Source organism: Pseudophryne corroboree, chromosome 1, assembly GCF_028390025.1.
Source record: "Pseudophryne corroboree isolate aPseCor3 chromosome 1, aPseCor3.hap2, whole genome shotgun sequence".
Classification (NCBI taxonomy): Eukaryota; Metazoa; Chordata; class Amphibia; order Anura; family Myobatrachidae; genus Pseudophryne; species Pseudophryne corroboree.
The window spans coordinates 759394710-759400709 of record NC_086444.1 but is presented as its reverse complement, the minus strand read 5'-3'; the positions used below and the strand labels follow the sequence as shown (position 1 = coordinate 759400709).

At 45.3% G+C, this 6000-nt stretch overlaps 1 long non-coding RNA gene across 1 annotated transcript in view; it reads left to right on the top strand.

Annotated features, from left to right (window-relative positions):
* Positions 1 to 1126: 1126 nt before the first annotated feature.
* Positions 1127 to 6000, top strand: part of LOC134909909 (uncharacterized) — a 169773-nt gene continuing 164899 nt past the window's right edge. Inside the window, exon 1 of the long non-coding RNA XR_010176063.1 lies at positions 1127 to 1194. This is a non-coding gene — a long non-coding RNA (uncharacterized LOC134909909). The remainder of the gene's footprint in view (positions 1195 to 6000) is intronic.

The window sequence follows — 6000 nt, the reverse complement described above, 5'->3', positions numbered from 1 at the left end:
ATGTTACCTGCATGGCTACAGATGTATTCACCATTAAATCCTAAAAATGTATATTTCACGTGTCACGATTTTTATGACTAATCTGCTGTTCCCAATATATTGTACCTGCCAAGGTGATCATTATACCTTGAACATACTTCCCAATATAAGCCTCTCCAGGAGAAACAAAATGCTCTGCTTTTGGACATTTCTGTTAAGCTAGGTACACACTATACAGTTATTGGGCCGATTTGCCAATAATTGGAAGAACGACCAAAGTTATTGTATAGTTTGTACGAGCAATCGTGTCGGCGTTTCACCAATAATTCGGGAAAATCTTGCCCCCACACACAATCTATTTTCCGGTCTATTGTCCCAAATCAAAAATATCTGCCACAATCTCAAGATATTGAGCAGTGTGTGCATTCTCAATAATCTGCCCATATTTTTTATGTGTTCCTATCACTACATCATCATAGCTCCCAACATGACCCTCTCCAGGAGGGACAGAATGCTCTGCTCCTGGACTTCCCTATTAATTTATGATTGCCATCACCTGTGCTGAAACACCTTTCTTATCCATTACCTGTTCAAAACAGGTGCCGGCAATCATAAATTAAGAAAAAAGTCCAGAAGCAGAGCATTGTGTCCCTCCTGGAGAGGGTCATGTTGGGAGGTATGCATCATCCTACTTCATACTTGCCTACCTGACCCTCTCCACTAGGGAGAAAATGCTCTGTTCCTGGACGTTCCTGGTAATGTATGATTGCCATCACCTGTGGTGAGCTAGTTAATTGATAAGAAAGGTGTTTCACCACAGGTGATGGCAATTATACATTACCAGGAAAGTCCAGGAACAGAGCATTTTCTCCCTCATGGAGAGGGTCAGGTAGGCAAGTATGTCCTACTTGTGGGCAGACATATGCAAATGCAGTGTGATGTGGCAGAAAATTGGTAATTTCTAAAAATAAATCTTTTAGTGTGTAGCTCAGATATTGGTGCCTACAATTTCCTGAAAAATTGTCTGATTGTAGGGCCGACCAAAAAAAATCTGACAGTGTGTACCTAGCTTAAAATTTATGATTGCCGGAACCTGTGTTGAACAGTTAATGGATAAGAAAGGTGTTTCAGCACAGGTGATGGCAATCATACACATTGAAAGGGAAGTCCAAGAGCAGAGCATTCTGTCCCTCCTGGGGAGGGTCATATTGGGAGGTATGCCTTGTACACAGCGCTCTTCTGCAACACACGTACAGTAGTAGTCAATTTATTTTTACAACCCACATAACGGCAATAAATTTAACAAAGTTTCTTGTTAGCACTTTGGGCTTCAGTACCACTAATAAAAAAAAAGTATATTAATAAACAAATGTAATTATTTAAAAATAAGATTACATCTTTTTTTTCTAAAAAAAAATGCATTATTCTAAGAATTTTTTAATATTATTTTGATCTGTTACAGCCATTTAAAGTTGGAAGAAATGAAAAATAACAAATATATTAATACTGATTCATCACATTTCTAAGCAGAATGTCATTGCAGTATTGGACTGCAACTGTGTATAGCTGTATAGGACAAGGAATACTGCTGCCCACAGTATATAACTATATATACATAGGGCAGTTGTTAAGAGGTTAACATCAACTGCTTTATACAGCATAGTAATGCAACAACGATTATTGTGAAAGTAAATAGTTATTTTGCAGCTTTGTCCCACGGAAGGCTGTTTGTTATATTTGTGCCTTTGTTCCTTATTGAAAGACTCTAGTATTGAATTGAGAATTAGAAGGCAATAATGTTTCACAATGATTTTAGTTCTTGCTTTGTATACTACAAACCACGTGATTCCTTCTGTAATTGTGTACAGCTGGTAAACAAGTCTCACATAATACTCCTTCACCATGGCTTGTGATTATGACTACTTAACTCCTACAACCTTGAAAGACATTCAGCTTGAATTCTGCATGATCTGTAATTACAACCCCTAAGGTTTTTATGAGCTTTTCTGCTGGTGACATGTGGCCAAATGCAAATCAGGCCCTGCAGATGTTAATTGCAAAACTCAACACCATTATGTTCTTTGACCTTGTCAAAACTCAGATTTTTTTCATAATAGACTTCAAGATGAGAAGCAGTAGTTTCTGTAATCTTGTTGACGTGTTAAATTTCTTCACTGACAAAATTAGTGATACATAAAGACCATTGTTAGTAATTATGAATTGACATTAAATGGAAGATGTCACATTTAAGCATTCTTTTCTGTTAATATCCTTACCCTAGTCTACATCCCTGTCCCTATTCCTACATCTCCTTTCCACACACCTCCTTTGGCAGCAAGCTTTCCCTGCTGCACTTGCAGTAACTGGATCTATGCTTCCCAGTGTTGGCTTTCATCTACTGACACTGAGAACAAAGAAGAGCAGGATTCTAAAGAGAATGAAAGCTATGTACAAATATCATTCCGAGCATAAAATACAGTGTAACAGTAGTCACAAATTCCAATATACAAAACATAATGGGGGTGGCATTCATGTGACCGGCGTTCGGGAGACCGATGGTCACATGACCTCCGACAACATCCCGCCCCCTCACTATCCCGACGGTCGGCATGCCTACCAACAGGGACTATTTCCACTCGTGGGTGTCCACCAACGAGCCCGCAGCGCGGTGAGCTTCACTCGCCCCTCCCCGCCGGGATCCCGGCATGATATGCTGCTGGGATCCCGGCGTCACTATGCTGACCGGCGGACTTCTAACCGCCAGTCAGCCATACCACACCCCATATAATGGTCTCCTTCTATCTTTCATACTAAAGTAACCTGGATTAATAATAATAATAATAATTCATTTAAAATCAATGAATTTAGATATATATCAATGCATTGTGCACCCCTTGTAGAGGAGGTGGTGCTGATAGTTGTGCTGATGGATAGTGTGTGTTGAGTGCATGTGATACGGTTTACCACACTATCCCTATAAACCGCGACACGCATGAATTACACATGTTCTATGGCTGATTAATAGCAGTTGAAAGGCAGGTTTGAATTAAGCCAACCACAGAATCTGTGCAATTCATGAGTGTCCAGGTTTAAAGGGATAGTATGGTAAGCCTGCCTATGGGGAGGACTGAGTGTTTGTAGCTAAGCAAGCGTGTGTATTATATCCATAAACAAAGCTAAACATATATAACATCATATACAGCTAGGCTGAAGCTTAGATGATATAGTAAATATCTAGCTTGCAGGCAGGGACGCAGTGAATGCATGGTGGTATGGAACAACTGAGCAGTTTGCTGAATGACCCTTATGATAGTGACAAATTTTTCTAAACATGTCACCAGTATAATCAAAGTGAAGTGTGAATAAGTACTCTTGGTTAGTTGATTAAAGAAACTAGAATCATGAAAGCTTCCACTCATGGGTAGAGTGTATTAGTTTTGTTTTTCACTTTTGTGGCATAAATTAGATCCTGACAAAGGGAAAAGTGAGACAGGTTTGCTTGGTCTTGTGGTTAATTGCTTTTATCAGTTGACACATGGAATATTCGTTAATGCTACTGCCACAGTTGGGGTAATTCTGAGTTGATCGCAGCAGCAAGTTTGTTAGCAATTGGGCAAAACCAGGGGGGTCATTCCGAGTTGTTCGCTCGTTGCCGATTTTCGCTATATTGCGATTAGTCGCTTACCGCGCATGCGTTTACTTATTTTACACAAAAGTTAGGTATTTTACTCACGGCATAACGAGGATTTTTCATCGTTCTGGTCATAGGCGGATCCAGGGGGGGGGGCACTCGGGCCCGTGCCCCCACTGTCATTTCTGACGACTTCTCTTTTTTTTCAAAAGGAGAACAGCAGCAGTACTACTGCTATTTCCGTCAGTCAGATTTAATAAAAGAGCCGGCAGGCACTAGGACCCACTGCAGCTCTAACAGCCCGTCCGTGTGGTAACCAATGGGAAGGCTGGATCTGCAGCTCCAGCCTCCCCCTGCTCACACCGCAACCTACCTCCCCCACTGCCAGCCGACCAGAGTCCAGCCCAGGCGCGTGGTTCAAATGCCAGCATCGAGTAAGACTGTTACTTATGACTGTGCAGAAGGCTTCATCAGCCCTCACTGCTCCGCCCAATAATCCCAGCGCCTCCTCCTCCACTTCCTTTACCACCATGCTAGGTGCAGTCAAACTCAGCCTCAGCTTTGAGAAGGCGGCCTGCAGTGGCGGATCCAGGGGGGGGGGGCACCTAGGCACGTGCCCCCCTTGTCATTTAGGATCACTATAGCTGCAAGGGCTGTGGGGCCGCAGGTTGCATGAACGTACCCCGGGTCCCCTGCCACACCACAGATCGGATCTCTCTTCAGATCTGATCTGCGGTGCTGCGCTCCCCGGCTCCCGTCCACACTACTGCTCAGGGAGCCGGCTAGGCACACATTGTACAGATGGGGTGCAGGTGAGCTTTGGGCATCTCTGGCTGTGGTGCCACCACTGTGCCCTCATTATCCTTCACTGCCAATAGCATGAAGCACACCTGCAATGTCACTCAGATAGCAGCAGCTAGGAATAAGTGGGAAAGCAGAGGAACGCTATGGTGTACACGCCGGCAGGCGGCTCAGCAGGGCTACACTAGCAGCGCGTTACGTCCGTCTCTCCCCGCAGCAGCGAGATCAGTAGGCGGTCACTGTGGAGACAGGACACTGCTGGGCAGCGCTATAGTTACCGGCATCACACCCGTCAGCTCCCTGTGCCGGGCACGCCCCGGAGCCTGCGAGAGGAAAGCAGCGGACCCTGCTGTTACTGCTGCCGGGACGGCCGGACTCAGCTTCCCCGCCTCCGGGGATTGTTCCTGGTGTTATCACCGCCCCCTGCTCTGTGCTGCACACGCGGTCACTCCCCGCTCACATCCTCCCAGTCTGTGGCTGCTGCACACGGGGAGCCGGGGTGACTGCTTGCCCCATGCCGGCCACTGGAGTCCGGGGCATGACAGGAGGCTGCGGCAATGGCCAATGTCAGGGTAGCTCTGCGGGTGCGACCGCTCTGCAAACGGTGAGTGCCGGGAACAGGAGGACCAGCAGTACATGTACATGCCACTTACCTACATGATACATGCCACTACTGCCCTACATGCCACATGCCACTTACTACTGCCCTACATGCCACTTACTACTGCCCTACATGCCACTTACCTACATGCTACATGCCACTTACTACTGCCCTACATGCCACTTACCTACATGCTACTTACTACTGCCCTACATGCCACTTACCTACATGCTACATGCCACTACTGCCCTACATGCCACGTGCCACTTACTACTGCCCTACATGCCACTTACTACTGCCCTACATGCCACTTACCTACATGCTACATGCCACTTACTACTGCCATACATGCCGTTTACCATTTACCTACATGCCACTTACCACATCCCTACATGCCACTTATCGCTATACCTGCCAACTTTTTGCAACATATCTACATGACACTTACCACTTCCCTAAAGGGTACATGACGCCACACTTGCATACTAAATAATATTTATCACATACTTACTGTACATGCTACATGACACTTACCACATCCCTAAAGGGTACATGAGCGGGGCCTTATCACATACCCACATCAATGGTAGTGCATATACTAATTTGTATCCGCTGTTCTTCTATCAGGACACCTACAGTACAGTAGGTTTTGTGGCACTACATTGCATTTACAAAGGAGCAGAAGTGTATACAGGTAGAGGGGAGGAGTTGGGCACATTTGACTACAGTGAAGGTGTTTTTAGATGCACATATTGTGGGTCCCTTTTTATTAGAAATTTGCTCAGACTGGATCTTTGGTAATATGGGGAGAAATGTCACAGGGGGAGGGGGGGTCTTCTGTGCTTGGGGAAGATGCTCTATCTGGGGGTAGGGGGGGGGGGGTCTTCTGTCCTTTGAGGTATATAATGGTGTTGGAGAAGCTGTGATGTGATATAGTGCATTGAAGTGGGGGAGTGATGTTAGGTAGGCATTGATGGGCGGTTAGGGG